The 16,336-nt window shown below is 42.6% G+C and overlaps 1 pseudogene; it reads left to right on the forward strand.

Moving 5' to 3' along the window:
• The first annotated feature begins 15,321 nt into the window (after positions 1–15,321).
• Positions 15,322–15,953, forward strand: LOC143635041 (NDR1/HIN1-like protein 3 pseudogene; annotated as a pseudogene).
• Positions 15,954–16,336: the final 383 nt, after the last annotated feature.

Here is a 16,336-nt window from a genome sequence, read left to right on the forward strand (position 1 = left end):
AAGTTAAGGCATGGGCGGAGGCACGTCAGAGGGAATTCCAAGCTGAGTTGGACGAACGCTTGCGTTCCGTCCAACAGGCTGACGAATTCGAAGAATACTTGGACGATGACTCGGAGGAATCCGACACCGACGCGAACCCTCGCCATAGGGCAAAAGGGAAGCGTAAGGAAACGGACTCCCAACCGAGAAGGCGTTTTGGAGAAGCCTTTAATCCAAAAAACACAGGCGGAAGTCCACGTGACTTCTCCAAAACATTCAGACCAACTGTTGCAAATGCGGGAACGTCCAAATTTGCAAGGGACATTGCGGAAGCAATCGCCCCAAAAAGTGCCAAACAGATGTCCAACATCGGCACTTATGATGGTATATCTGACCCAGATGATCATTTGAACAGATTCATAGCGGGGGCAACCGTCAGCAATTGGACGGAACCTACGTGGTGTTACATGTTCCAAATGACGCTTGTTGGGCCAGCTAGAGCGTGGTTCGATCGTCTACCGGTCAACCACATCTACGACTGGGCAGACTTCCAACAGAAGTTTAGCCAACACTTCAGCCAACAACGAAAGTATACCGAGGAGCAATGGACAATCCTCAAATGCATTCGAGAGGAAGATGAATCTTTGCCAGACTTCATCACTCGCTTCAACTCAAAGAAGCTAAGTCTGGGTAACATTAGCGAAGATCTTGTTCGCGCTGCTTTTATTCAGGGCGCGAACGACCCAGAGCTCATCCGCACCTTAACGGGTAAAGATGGCATGCCATCCACATGGGATGCCATCATGACAGCAGCAAAACGCTTTGCGGAAACCGAGAGGCAACTGGGTAGAGATCTCCCACAGAGCACAAACCTCTACACCCAGAGAACAAGAGAAGACAACGTCCTTACCGCCCGATTAAACAAAAAGCGGAAGCTAGGCATTTGGCAGTCAAGGGTAAACTTTGACACCTTATCCGGCTTGCAACATCGGTTAGGCGGAAGGGATAATGTACAGTCAAACCAGAACTCCAGATGGACGCCACTCACCAAAAGCGTCACCGAGATATTCGCCACTGAGGAGCTCCCATGGCCAAAGCCTCCAATAATCCGACATCGTCACAATGCTGATCGGAGCAAATACTGTGACTTTCACAGGACAAAAGGCCACAACACTGAAGAATGCATAGACGTAAAGGACATGGTCGAAGCATTTGTCAGAGATGGGACGCTCGCGCACCTCGTGGCGCAATGAACGCTGAGCAGGCTGATCCGTGTAGAACCCCAGCTGGGGAAAACACGAATAAAATTTCCAGCTTCAATGTGGAGACTACATGCTGCGTAAAGAACGAGATCCCGAACCAGGTGCGTATCGGCTCGATGGCACTCCCATCCCAACAACATGGAAGGGAGCTCAATTACACAGTTTGCATGTAGATCAATTCCAAATTTGTAAAGAAAAGGCCAAGAGCCACTTCTAATGGAAATGATTCTCCTTAGAACATCGACGCTGATGATTTTACATTTATACTTTAACTATCAACACTGATGCCGGTTTTCACCGCATACATAAGTGTGAAAGTCGTTGCATGGGGAAGGCGGCAAAACCCGCATAAACCCAAAAAACGGCAAACCTTCACGCAGGTCAGTTGAAGGGGAAAAGTTCAGTCATCCTACTAAATGAAAGTGCCGGTCTATCCGCATGAATCATGAGAGGAAACTGAACACTAACCTATTAACAACCGCGCGTCGAACGGTTAATTTATTCAACACGGATATGCCGGTCTTCACCGCATAATTACGTGGAAAGTCGTTGCGTGGGGAAGGCGGCAAAACCCGCATAAACCCAAAAAACGGCAAACCTTCACGCAGGTCAGTTGAAGGGGAAAAGTTCAGTCATCCTACTAAATGAAAGTGCCGGTCTATCCGCATGAATCATGAGAGGAAACTGAACACTAACCTATTGACAATCGCGCGTCGAACGGTTATTCAAAACAGAATTTCTAACAAAAGGATGAGGAAAACCTACACGCAGGTCAGATATAGGTAAAGTTTAGCCATCCTACTAAGTGCAAGTGACGGTCCTACCCGCACAATCACGAAAGAGGAAGCAAAACTTCAACCTATTATCTACCACGTTCAAAGGTTAACTTATCCTAAATACTTAGAAATTTCAAAAAGATGAGGAAAACCTCCACGCAGGTCAGACAGGTAAAGTTTAGCCATCCTACTAAGTGCAAGTGACGGTCCTACCCGCACAATCACGAAAGAGGAAGCAAAACTTCAACCTATTATCTACCACGTTCAAAAGTTAACTTATTCTACACTTGGAAAATTGCTAATTTAAACTAAAGTATGCAAGTCATATAACGTTTATAAAGCAAGGAATCCAGAGAAAGTAGCGGTCTTACCCGCACAAAGATTTATATTTCACAATGATTCATTACAAGAATGGCCGGGTAACTACCCGCCTACAAGAAAATAAATCTATACAAGCTAAATCTATCCTAGCAGTGGGAAGGGATCTTCAGGATGAAGCTTCAGGGCCACTTCCACTTGGACCAGCACCATCAGTAGATCGTGGCAGTTCAAGGAAAGCTTTAAGGATAGCTAGCCCATCATCAGCAGCAGCAACTTGGTTCACCTTCTCCACCACCGGATGCGGGAAGGCGGCATACTGATTCACTGCTTGGTCGTAAACAGCTTCAGTATCAACATTATACAAAGGGAAGTTGGAAGGCGGGATGCCTTTCTCAACGAACCCTAGACCAAGCAGGAAGCCGGCCTTTTCCCCATCCTCATGAGAAGCGTTGAGGGCTGCGCTCATAGCATCATCATAAGACGTCTCTGAGAAGACCCGATGCACAACCTACAAGAAAATATACAAGTATCAGAACCTTTTCTATTTACAAAGAAAAGCGTAAAGACCTGAGACAACGCTTCTCGAAGAAGCCATTCCTTGGCAACCAGAGCTTCTTGGAGGGCAGCTTGAGCTTCGTTACGGGCGCGTTCGGCTTCACTCTTGTTGAGGTTGGCAAGCAACACTTCTTTAGCCGCAGCCTCTTCGACGCCCTTTAGCTTCCGCTCAGTATGGTCAAGCACCCCCCTCTGGTCCAAGATCTCCTGGAGCTTTTTGGCGTCTTCCATCGCCAAGGCATCATGAGCCTGCTGGAGAGCCTCTAATTTGGCTTTAAGCTCTTCATTCTCCACGCGTAGAGGCTCAGCAACAGCTTCAGCCTTGGTGGCCCTCTCGGTTGCGTTCCTTGCAGTTTCCTTAGCCAGCCGAAGCTGTTCATTAACAGCTTGGGCAGCCTTGGAACGGGCCTCGAACCGGGCCTGAACTTCAACCTCGAGGGCCTTGAAGGCCTTCTCCTTTTCCGCAGCAGCTGCGGTAAGCCTTTGGTTCTCCTCCCGGACAGCCCGCGCCTGAGCTACTTCTTTAATGCGAGCTGCTTTTAACTTGTCGTTTTCACGACAAAGCAGCTCGACGCGCGGCTGCATCAGGGCCAGGAGAACCCGAAGCTCATTGGTTAGCCTACCCTCCTGGTAGCTAGCCATGGCTTCCCCCAACGCACCACTGGGAGGAGCGTGACGAGCCCACTCCACGCACTCCACAGGGGTGCAAAGGGTTGTTCCTCGGGGGATGTTCCATCGTGGAACATACACTTCATTGGAATCCGACACTGCAAAAAAACATAATGCAGTTAGGAAAAGATGATAAAAATATATAAAATAGGCCAAAAGAACCCTACGCACCTGTAGGGTCAATAACAGGCCGATAGCCGCCAAACCCATCACCTGAACCCAAGGGAAATCCATCCAAGAGGTCAGGCAGATGGGAAGGAGGCAGAGGTTGGCGAAAAGCCCCATGCATACCTGACGGATCGGCCGTCGTTGCCGATGACGGAGGCATGGTAGAAGCCGCCGCGGTCGCCGCCGCGGAATCCGCAGCAAAAGTAACCGCCGGCTCGGTGAAAGATGCGGTAAAAATAGCACTCACAGCCGGCGTTGACGTCATCACAGCTGGAACAGTCGGCTCAAAGGAGTGAGCAACTGAACCAGCGGAAGCAGGCGCAGGCGCAGGCGCCTGGGTCGTCGCCTCAGGTAGGCTGACCAAGCCTACCGTCATAGGCGGAGGGATACTCTGCGCTCCACCCTGGAATGCGTCAACATCCACGCCTGCACAAAGAAGATAAGCATTAATGATGGAAAACTATGAAGTTAAAGATGAAGTTTGTACTTACGGGTTTTCTTGAGCCTGAAAGTGCAGACGGGCGGGGATGAACCCGATGGAGCCGGCCTCTTCACGCCGGTCACCGTTGTCGTCCTTGGCTCTCCGGAGGTGACAATTGTCGCAGCCTCCGGAGCGGCGGTCTTATCACCACCGGGATTCCCCGCCACCTCTTCGCTCTCGGTCTCCGAATCAGACCGAGGCACCGGATCGGCAGTGGAGGCCACCTTCTCCTTCCCCTTCCCGCCGGCAGCCTTCTTCTTCCGCACCAACGGAGGACCATCTGCGGATTCCTCATCAGAACATACGATTAGAGGAATTCCAGCAGAGGTTTCAACATTGAGGGGTCGAGGGTCGAATAGCGCCTTACCTGGCCGCCTGGCGCTAAGGATCTCGTGGCCTAACGGGTAGACCTCCACGAACCGATCCGCCGTTTGTTCTAGGATGGGCAACTCGTTCTCATCTAGAGCGCGAGTACCCATCCGAGCGGGACCGTCAGCCTCCCGCGGGTACATGAGCGACTGCAAGTCGTTCCCCTCTGAAATAAACAGGAAAGAAGTTAGAAGAAATTCTAAATTAACAAAGGGAAACAGAGCATACCGTAAGGAACAGAGTTCGAACCGTATTCAAGGACGATTGGGATCTTTTGCGCATCCGCATCCTTCCACACCCGGCTCATCCCCAACATCACCATCCCGGACTCCGCAAACCGGTAAACCGGAGATTGGACTCGGGATATCTTCGAAAACCATTCCGCCTCCTGATAGTTGGAGGCGTGAAGGCTGGGAAGTGCTTGCCCATTCTTGAATTTCATGGCAAGGGGGATGGCGCGAGCCGAAATGTAGAAGAACTCCCGCTTCCACGAGCGAAGACTGCGCTCGGTTGCGCAAATCTTCAAACCCTTAATCCGGGTTATCAACGTATACCACCCCTGGATGCACCTCCAAGAGTAGAAGGTCATCAGGCGGTCAACATAGGGCTCAATGCCCAGAATCCGGCACACCCACTCGAAGTGGCGAACCTTGGCAATCGCCATCGGATGCACCTCGGTCAGGTGCACACCGTGCCTCTCAAGGACACGGTAAACAAACTTTGTCAATGGGAACCTAAGATTCCCATAAACAAAGAATGCAGCATATACCCCGATCTTGCCTCTGGGGGCATCGTACACCGTCTGATGGGGTTCAGGAAACTCAGGTTCGAGAGACTCGAGCATGAACTTCCTGACGACGTACTGATACAGATCGACAGGCAGAGCACACTGGCACTCGCTAGCAGTACTCTTGTCATCGGCTGTAGATTCGAGATCACGTGAAGACATCTTGAAGATGAAAGAAGAAAACGATTTCAAGAGAATGCTTGCCTGAAAAGGTGAGTATTCGCCGGAAATCGTTTAGAAGATGAAGAGAAAAGTGAAAGTGTGGATAACAAAGAACCCTCTCCCCCTTTATATACTAATCGCAATTAATGCAATGAATTTAATGCGGAAGAGAGAGAAATCGAAGGTGCAATGAAACTATGACACGTGGCAAAAAGCAAGCTGGCAACAGCTGTTGAAAGGACGTGTACCATTAATTTCGCGGCCACGCGCCCGAAAAATCGCGCCCACGCGCCTGAAAAAGCGTCTGGAATGACCATGTATTGTCACGTCACCATAACTTCCTGCACGTCCTGACAATCAGAAGAAACCGTCGCACGACGTTTCAGAGGTTTGGACTGTTCTTATCCTTTCACCAACTCTTCGAATTTCAAAAAAATTCAAAAAGATTCAAAAGTAAGCGGGAAAATACCCCTTACCTTGGCAACCAAGTAACCATAAGACGGGTGCGGGTACAGTGTAAAGGCAAAACCCTTCACATACCTAGCACCCGCAGGGAATTAAAGCCAAGAATACCTTGGCAACCAAGTAACCATAAGACTGGTGCGGGTACAGTGTAAAGGCAAAACCCTTCACATACCTAGCACCCGCAGGGAATTGAAGCCAAGAATACCTCGGCAACCAAGTAACCATAAGACGGGTGCGGGTACAGTGTAAAGGCAAAACCCTTCACATACCTAGCACCCGCAGGGAATTGAAGCCAAGAATACCTTGGCAACCAAGTAACCATAAGACGGGTGCGGGTACAGTGTAAAGGCAAAACCCTTCACATACCTAGCACCCGCAGGGAATTGAAGCCAAGAATACCTCGGCAACCAAGTAACTATAAGACGGGTGCGGGTACAGTGTTAAGGCAAAACCCTTCACATACCTAGCACCCGCAGGGAATTGACGCCAGGAATACCTTGGAAGTAAAGTAACCGTAAGACGAGCGCGGGTACAGTGTTAAGGCAAAACCCTTCACATACCTAGCACTCCGCAGGGAATTGAAACCAAGAAGGATCTTCTGGGCAATGCTTGCGGAAACGGAAATAACATCCCCGCATAGCAGGAACGTCGAGAACTACATTGTTTGAAGCTCCAGGATGGAATTGGTGGTTTTAACATAATTGATCACTATGTTCAAAACTACCAAAACCTCATGGAGAATCCACACAAGTGGGACTCAACGCTCCTGACTTGCGAGGAGGTTACAGACCTACCCGCATCATACCCAAAGATCAAGCAGGAAAGTCGGGAATTTCTGCAAGTGACAAGGACTTCCGCGGGAAGTAAAGTAACCGTAAGACGAGCGCGGGTACAGTGTTAAGGCAAAACCCTTCACATACCTAGCACTCCGCAGGGAATTGAAACCAAGAAGGATCTTCTGGGCAATGCTTGCGGAAACGGAAATAACATCCCCGCATAGCAGGAACGTCGAGAACTACATTGTTTGAAGCTCCAGGATGGAATTGGTGGTTTTAACATAATTGATCACTATGTTCAAAACTACCAAAACCTCATGGAGAATCCACACAAGTGGGACTCAACGCTCCTGACTTGCGAGGAGGTTACAGACCTACCCGCATCATACCCAAAGATCAAGCAGGAAAGTCGGGAATTTCTGCAAGTGACAAGGACTTCCGCGGGAAGAATCCCCATGGAAAACCTTAAAAAACCCTTTTCAAAACCCTTTGCTTAAAGTCCAAAAGTTCACCTCACTTTATTAAACACTCATGAGAAGAACATTGGACTGGGGGGACTTGAAGAGGTTGGTCCCAGCAGAGCCCAGTTGGACCCGCAGACTCACCTTGAAGAAGGACGTCTGCGCAGAAACCAACTGGATCAGCAGGACCAACCATGCTCAGAGACGTGACGTCCTTACGCGCAGTACGCAAGCTGTTCCCGCAGGAAATGCCTCCCAATGGTGAAGGACTCTGCCTGTTCCCGCAGCTGCGGATACAAGCCATCAGGGAAGGCCACCCGCGCAGCAAGGCTACACGCACAAGGCACTTAGCTCTCAATCACTCAGTGTCACCTGAAGGAATGAGCAAAGCCGGGGTCAATCCCGCACAAAGGCGGGAGGGGGAATACCCCCGCCCATAAGCCAGTCCGTACGATACGGGAAGATCTTCTGTACTGTACCTGACGAGGTATGGGCAAAAGATCTGACTAAAGATACGACAGCTTATTGACAACAGTATGGCGAGCAGCATGCTCCTGTACTGTATGTCACTATTAGCCGCTGCCTACTCACCAACTCCTGTCATACCACGTGCATAGCCGGCAGTTGGTGGAAAAGGAATAGTACACAGCAGGCCTGGTCACTATCAGCCGCTGCCTACCCACCAACTACCAGCAGGGCACGTGCGTAGGCCACTGTTGGTGGAACAGGAATACTATTGCAGCCGGCCACACCTCCTTGGAAACCTACCTTCGGCTATAAATACCTCAAATGGTATGATCATCTCATCATATCTTATCACATTATCATATTATACCTGATATCTGCTCTAGCAATCTCTTAATATACATTTATATTTAAAGAGCAATCTAGTCTGATTCTCACGCCGGAGGGTGGTCACAAGGAGGAACCCCCCCCCTTCTCAGTGACAAGCTCACGGTCTGTTTTGCAGGTTATCAGAAGAACCATCTTTACCGGGTCTAACCCCTCGTGGGAAACATCTATCTAACCCCCAGGTTACCTGTAATCTGCCCGGGGTCCGGTTAGTGTTTCTTCAGTGTTGTTATAAAGATGTTGCATGCTATATGGCTTGGAGCTTGGAAAGATTGAATAAAATGGTTTGATGGCAACCATAATATAGATGGAAGCTATATTTCGAGTTTTGTTATCGTTCGGTTGTGTATATTAGTTTTTTGGCTTCATATGTGAGGTAGTCTAAATGACCCTTATGGTCTTTTTAGTATACTCTACAATTGTATTATAGACACAAACCCGCGCAACACGCGGGTTATAAAACTTAATTAAATTTAAAAAGCCTTTATATAAATAATTTTTAGTGTAAGCTTAAGTAAACAATTTAAACCATTCAATTAAACTCTACTCAACTATATCATAAGCTATTTATTTTAATTTTTTTCCCTGTCCATCATCCCATTCAAATTAAAAAAAAAATAAAAAAAACTTTACTATTAGTGGCTCATTTTTAACTTTCCTAGGACCCCTAAATTTTATGGATTCTCCGGGCTAGGCCTAGTAAGACACTTCACGATGGTGTTTTCATTAATTACCAAGAATAATGCCGTAGAGCAAAACTGCCACCTGACAAAACATGACATGAGGCAATATTTTCTTTTTTTTTTTTTCTTTTTAACGGCTGATTTGAATCACTGACGGTCAATTAGTTCATCCGCTCACCTCTATTCTCTGAGTACCGAAGACCACCACCTTTAGGCTAAGGCTAGTGGGGCTTGATCCACCTCCAAGTGATCCGATATATTTTACGACACGTAGGCGCTGACGTGGCATATGATCAAGCCCCAGAGGGTGCAGTGGTCCAGGTGATCCGGTGCTTGATTGATTTTTTTTTTCTTTTGTTAAACACAAAAACATAAATTAAACTATTTCATTAAAACATAAATAAAAAGGAAAATAATAACATACAAACAACCTCTAAAATATTTCGTTGTTGTTGACATTACAGAAACTCGAGCCCGACATGGTTTTAAATTTGAGATTTAGAGAGGTTTTTTAAATTACTAGAGAGAAAGGGAGCGAGATTGGTGTGTTATTTTTATAAAATGGGTTATTATTTATAGTCGAAGTCGTAGGGTTTGTAATTAAAAAAAAATTTAAATATTCCCTCCCAACGGCTCTTTTGAGCCTTTTAGCCTCCCCATGCTGCCAACGGCTCTTTTGAGCCCCGTGGTCCGGCTCGCCCCGGCCAATCGCGCCCCTGTTCACGAGAAGATGGTAGTGGTGTGTGCGGCTGCCACGTCGCTCGCGCCCCGTACGTAGTTGATTTCACTATCCGAATCCGTATCCAAAATTTCGGATATCCAAACATTTCGGATAATTGATTTCACCATAGAATATTTACTTATTTGCAAAGATATTTTTGTTTCAAGAAACCAAGATTTTAGAAACCCAACAACAAAAATTGAATCTTGATGTGCATTCCACATTCAATCTTGTTAAAATACAGATAAGCAGATTGTTGCGTTAGACGTATAATTAGAAGTGGGCCAAACTGAGTATCTTCCATACCGGTAAGAGCGTCAAGTAGGTTGACCACCGATCTATTGAATGGCGACGGTCACTAGTTGTGTCGTCGAGTAGACCGACCATTGATATGATGAACAGGGATAGTGATGGATCACTGATGATATGTTTATAGCGGCGCGTATTCTGTCTGATAAATGGTTTTTAGGGTTATAGGTTTCAACTGATATATCAGTATTATTTATATATAATCTCTACTATATATAAAGAGGGAGTGAAGGACCTCTTAAAAGTTAAGAGGTCCAATAAATATTGCTAAGTTTACAAGTCTTAATGCATGTCTTAACTTGTTTTTAAGGGTAAAGATGTCTTTCTATAAATACTTACATCTTGGCCCCTCAATTTTTATCAACTTTTACTATATAAACAATAATTACATTTTTGGCCCCTCAAGTAAAACCAACCACCCCTCACGATTTTTAAAAGATCATAACTATTTCATACGTTAATATTTAAAAAAAAGAAACTACACCATAAAAACGAGAATTTTGTTCTCTTTAATTTGAGTATAGTAATACTATACTTTGTAATTTTAAAAAATTCGCATGTTACACGAATACGATTTACGATCGACAACAGGGTTCTGGCAAGGCGTTTAACATCGTCGGGTTACACCGACACTGGTTAAGCGTTCGATGTCGGGTTACATGCGTACCGACATCGGTTACGAGTCAGATGCCGCGTTACACATGTGGCGACGTTAGATTTCATGCGTTCAAGCGCGGGTTACCCAGGTACCGAATCTGGTTACGCATCCGATGACGCATTATGCATTTATGGTCGTCAAGTTACGCTCGTACCGGTAACAACTATGTGGTCGATGTGCCTTCGTTACATGTGTATCGACATTGATTACAAGTTTTAATATTGCTATATGCGACAGATGTGGGTTTGTGTTCGTTCCAATGTTGGTTGACGCGCATAGCGAGCCTGACGCGCCTACTAACGTAGTGTTGTGCGTGCCATATCAACCTATTCTGATCAGTTGGAAAATAACATCTAATTCTAACCCGTTTGAAAATAACACCAACCATTTTGACACGTACATAATCACGCAATATATGTTCCAATTTTGCATGCACATAATTACGCATAAAGAAAGATAATTACACACCTTCTATGATAATTATACAACATATTTTCATAATTAAGCACACTTATTATACGCACAACACACCTAGGTATAAAGAAAATCATTTTTTTCCTTTAAAAAAATAGTATAACAAAAAAAAGTAGTTTGTTTTTTTAGAAAAGAAAATACTTTTAAAATGCTTGATTTTATGGTGTTATTTTTTATATAATAATGTCGTGTAGAAAAGTTATCAATGTTTTAAAAGTTGAAGAATTATGCTTAATTTAGGTTCTCGTATAAGGAGGAGAAAAATATAAATGCATATAAAGTTCAATGTCGGGTAACTTGAACATCGTCGGGTTACACCGACACTGGTTAAGCGTTCGATGTCGGGTTACATGCGTACCGACATCGGTTACGAGTTAGATGCCGCGTTACACACGTGGCGACGTTAAATTTCATGCGTTCAAGCGTTGAAACACATTAGAAATCTTATAAATAATTTATCTTTTTGTTATGGATTCCGATGTGATATTAATAGGTTATTATATAAATGAAGAGAGATAAAAATTGAATGATGAAAGAGGTAAAAGTTAAAATGTTAAATACTTAAATAAACAAAAATGTTTTTAATAAATGTGTTATCCAAATACAAATATGTTATTCCTTTAACACCAAAACTAAAATTACTATAATAATTTCATCTTTATTTAAGTTGATTTTTTAATTTGTTTGAAAATATTGCATTATACAGGGTTTGAATCATTTACCTTATATTTCACATTAAACACCTTACCACTCAATCAAAGTGGGAATGACTAATTTAATTTGAAATATTTGCGCTCAATCAAAGTGGGAAAGATTTTTCAAATAGGACAACTTTTTTTAAGTATTTATAAATTTACATATCTATACTATATATAATGTAAGAGTGGTGAACCACTTAAAACTTTTTTATTTGATAGTCATATAATGCTTATGAAATATATATACCACATTCATGCTATTAACTTAAAATCTTTAATAACTAATAAACAAATAATATTATGAACACTTGCAACATATTGCACGAATAACAAAACTAACAAAAGTACCATACAATATATCACGAGATAATTAATAAATCAACATAAACGAGTATAGCGTTGCAAATTGGTGATGCCGCAGCATCGCGCGGGCACTCAACTAGTAAATAATAAAAAGAAAATAATTTAAATTTTCGGATATCTGATATCGGAACTATCCGAAAATCTTCAACAGCACTATCAAATCCGAAATTCGAATATCCGAAACTTTGGATATCCGGATTTTCAGTTAATTCGGAATCGGATTTTCGGATATTCCGGATACGGATTCGGATTTTTTTGAACACCCCGACCTGTAGCCCCTAATTTTTTTTATAACAAATGGAACTTCATACCAAAACCTCTTTCTTTTTAAATTGAAATCTTTAATTATCTCACATCAATCACTTGACTATAGATCGTTGGCAAGGCAATCTTTTCTGTATAGACAATACTAGGGGTGCGTACAGGGCGGTTTGGGCGGTTTTTTGTCAAAACCCACAAGCATAACCGATATGTCAGTTAATAGATAATCATAACCATAATTGATCCGTTGTGGCGGTTTTGGTTAGTCGATTTGAAGGTTATAACAAGTCGGTTATGGGTCGGTTAACCGTGACAAAAATACATATAATTGGGTGTAAAACCTTTGTACCAAATATTTTTTTAAAAATGTCATGATTGTGAATAGTGAATAGTTGCTAAATTGAATTGTGGAATTAGAATATATCATTTTTTTAGTGCAGTTATGTAATATAAGGTAATTGATATTTTAAAGAGTTGAAATGGCCGGTAATTGACAATTCCGAACATACAATTAATTTGGACGATTGAATGAACATGGTTACCACTAATCATAATCATTAACATTATTGGCCTAAATCCTAATCGGTGTAAGTGTAGAGATATAGGCTACGAACCACGTACTACGAAACGTCTATTGAAGCCAAAGAGTTATTAATGTCCTGCTTATGCACTGATTTCAATTTTCAAACCCCTATTTCTTGATTAACAGTTATATAAATGGGGTGGTTCGGTTATGATGGGTTTGGAATTGTCTTTAATCAAAACCGACCCACATTTGGTGGTTTTAAAAAATTCATTAAACCAATCCACCGGTTATGTCGGTTATCGGTTAAATCAGTTCAATTATGGCGATCATCGTTCGGTTAACAGTTATGACAGTTAATATGCTCGCCCCTAGACAATACACATGTAGCCCATTAACTTATTCTCATAACTAGGTTAGATCCCATGTTACACACGAGTAAAAATATATAAAACTTCACACACACACACACATATGTGTGTGTGTGTGTTTTGTGTGTGATACATTTAACGAATTGTAAACATTAGATAATTTAGCATTATTAATAAAAGGTATCACATTGTTGTTTTAATTAAAATAATCTAACATACAAAGACAAACAGGGAAAAATAATAATTTAAAACATATATCTAACTTATACCATGAAATAAAAAAGTACATATTAATTAAAATTCATCATTTAATAAAATCATATGCTATAAACTATAAAGCGTAAACATGTAGATATTGTAACATAAGTTGTGTGTTATAAAAACTATTTTTATTGAAATTATAAAACATATAAGTACACAACATAAAGAATGCTACAATACGAATATAATAATGAGATATAACAATTATATTTTTAATTAAAACGTTTAATAAAATACAATAAAATCCAAACGTCGTGACTTAAACCACCATATCAATCCAAACATCCGGTCCAAACTTTCGTAAATAATTTTCCAAAATCTAAAAAAACTAAAATAACAAAGTCTCAAAATTTTAAAAAATAACAATGAAGACAATTAATTGCCTTTATTACTCAATAAATGGTGATTATAATCATTCATTTTGAAATTTTCTCCAATTTAAGAGTTTTTTTTTGAACGACCAACTAAGTAACGCCGGGTACTCCGTACGCAGCCCCCATTGGCTAAAGGTAGCCCGAGCCGGCCACTAGTCCAGACGGACGGAGCCCCTAGCGGTCCACCTATTGAGGGATTCACCAGATAAAACTCGATCCCCAAGCCCGCCAAATGACACGACAGCGAGAAGCCGGTAAAACCGGGTGAGATCAGGACTCGAACCCTGGCAAGCCAGGGTCATCCCTCATATCTCCCATATAAATTGGTGATAGTGAGGTTTGAAACCCGTACATCTCATTAGTAAAATGAGTGCTCTACCATTGAGCCACATCCAATTTATATACTTAAGAGTTAATGTTTAAAATTAAATTGTTTATTAGGTGGATAATTTATTTATAGAAATTGTATACTTGGCATCCTATGTAGATAACCTAGTTAAATGACATGTGAAAATTTTTTTATTGTTTTAATAGTACAGTAAGATTTCATGTAAACTCTCCCTTAATTCCGTTACTAATTAAACGTATTTCTATATAATAAATAATACACAACTTATGAGCAAATTAATTAAGACACTTATTTTAATTAATTTACAACATTCAATGCATGAGGTAAATTTTTAGTAGGGACACACTTGTTTTTTACACACATACCCTATTCAATTGATTTTTATCAAAATAATTACAGATATTAACTTTACTTAAATTTTGTTAATTAAGAAAATAGTTACAACTTTGATCCCTCATGATTACCCACCTTTTACTCAACTTTATTTTTTTTGGTTTTCTTTCTGTATGCCTTACAAAAATAAGATTAATTTTTTTTTCAAAATAGATAGACGATTTAAAATGTACAAGTCATTACTGTATGAATGTAGAAATATCTAAAGGATAAAATTTACAATCTCATGTTTCATTTAATTACATAACAAGCCCTTTATCTTTTTTATAAAAAGCATAAACAAATTTATTACAGTTCAAAGTTTAAGAAATACTTTAAACTTTGATCACTTATTATTATCTAAATATTAACTTTAATTAATTTTCTTTTATATGTGTTATAAAATTATGAATAAAAGAACTTAAATTACATAAATATCAAAATAATTAAGACGGACTTGTGGTTGAGCTCGGATTGAAGTTTGAGTCGAGCTCGAGTTAGGCTTGGCTTGCTAACAATCTTTACGTATTGTTTCCCGCTAGATCGTATAGACACCTGACTAGTATATATTTATGTATACAATCAAAAAAAATGTATAATTATAAAAAGAAATTGAAAAAATCCTCCCGAGTCGTGACTCGGTCAATTGAGAGAAGTTACTTGGAAAACCCATGATCACCCTCACTCCGTGTTTTTACCCACAACACGTTACACGTTAATAATAATAATAATAATAATAACAACAAGAACCCACTCCTATAAATAAATAAACAAACACCCGTTACGTTACACTAGTTCATATCCCCCATCTTCAGAAACAACCATGTCTACCACCAAACCCTACCACCGTTCTCGCGGCAGCTGCAACCCTTTCTCCTGGTGTTTCACCTGCCTCTGCGGCTGCATCTTCAACCTCGTCTTCCAGATCCTCATCACCGTCCTCGTCCTCCTCGGCATCGCCATCCTCGTCTTCTGGCACGTCTTCCGCCCCAACGCCCCTACATTCCACGTAAACCAAGCCACTCTCACGCAGTTCACCTTGTCCCCAACCAACAACACCCTCTACTACAATCTCTCCGTTAACATGACGTTCCGAAACCCTAACCGCCGTGTGGGAATTTACTTTGATAGCATTGAGGCTAATGCCGAGTACCGTGGGAACCGTTTCGACACCCGGGATATGGGGAGGTTTTATTTGGGACATAAGAAGGAGAACAATGTGGGCGCGGTGTTTGCTGGAGAACGGGTGGTGGTTCTCGGGGATGGTGATCGATCGAGATACGTTTCCGATACGAATGATCGGGTTTACGATATTGATTTGAAGCTTAAGGTTAAGATGAGGTTGAAGGTGTAGTGGGTGAAGCCGAAGTTTAAGCCGCGGCTTGAGTGTGATTTGAAGGTTCCTTTGACTGCCGGTGGGTTTCAGAGGACCAAGTGTGATTTTGATTGGTAGATGAAGAGGTAGGTCCCAGCAGAGCCCAGTTGGACCCGCAAGACTCACCGTGAACAGGGACGTCTGCGCAACAACCAACTGCTCCAGCAGGACCCACCATGCTCAGAGAACCTTACGCGCAGTACGCCAGCTGTACCCGCAGGGAAAGCCTCCCAATGGTGAAGTACCCCGCCTGTTCCCGCAGTTGCGGATACAAGCCATCAGGGAAGGCTACCCGCACTAACAGCAAGGCTACACGCACAAGGCACTAGCTACTTCAATAGTCACATGAAGGAATGAGCAAGGCGGGAATACTCCCGCCTAAATGAGCCAGTCCGTATGCTTCTGGAAGATCTTTTGTACTATACCTACTAAGGTATGGGCAGAACAGACGATTTGACCAG

Source organism: Bidens hawaiensis, unplaced genomic scaffold (assembly GCF_021521415.1).
Source record: "Bidens hawaiensis isolate Kalapana, Puna unplaced genomic scaffold, B.hawaiensis_p1.1 tig00007389_1, whole genome shotgun sequence".
Taxonomy (NCBI): Eukaryota; Viridiplantae; Streptophyta; class Magnoliopsida; order Asterales; family Asteraceae; genus Bidens; species Bidens hawaiensis.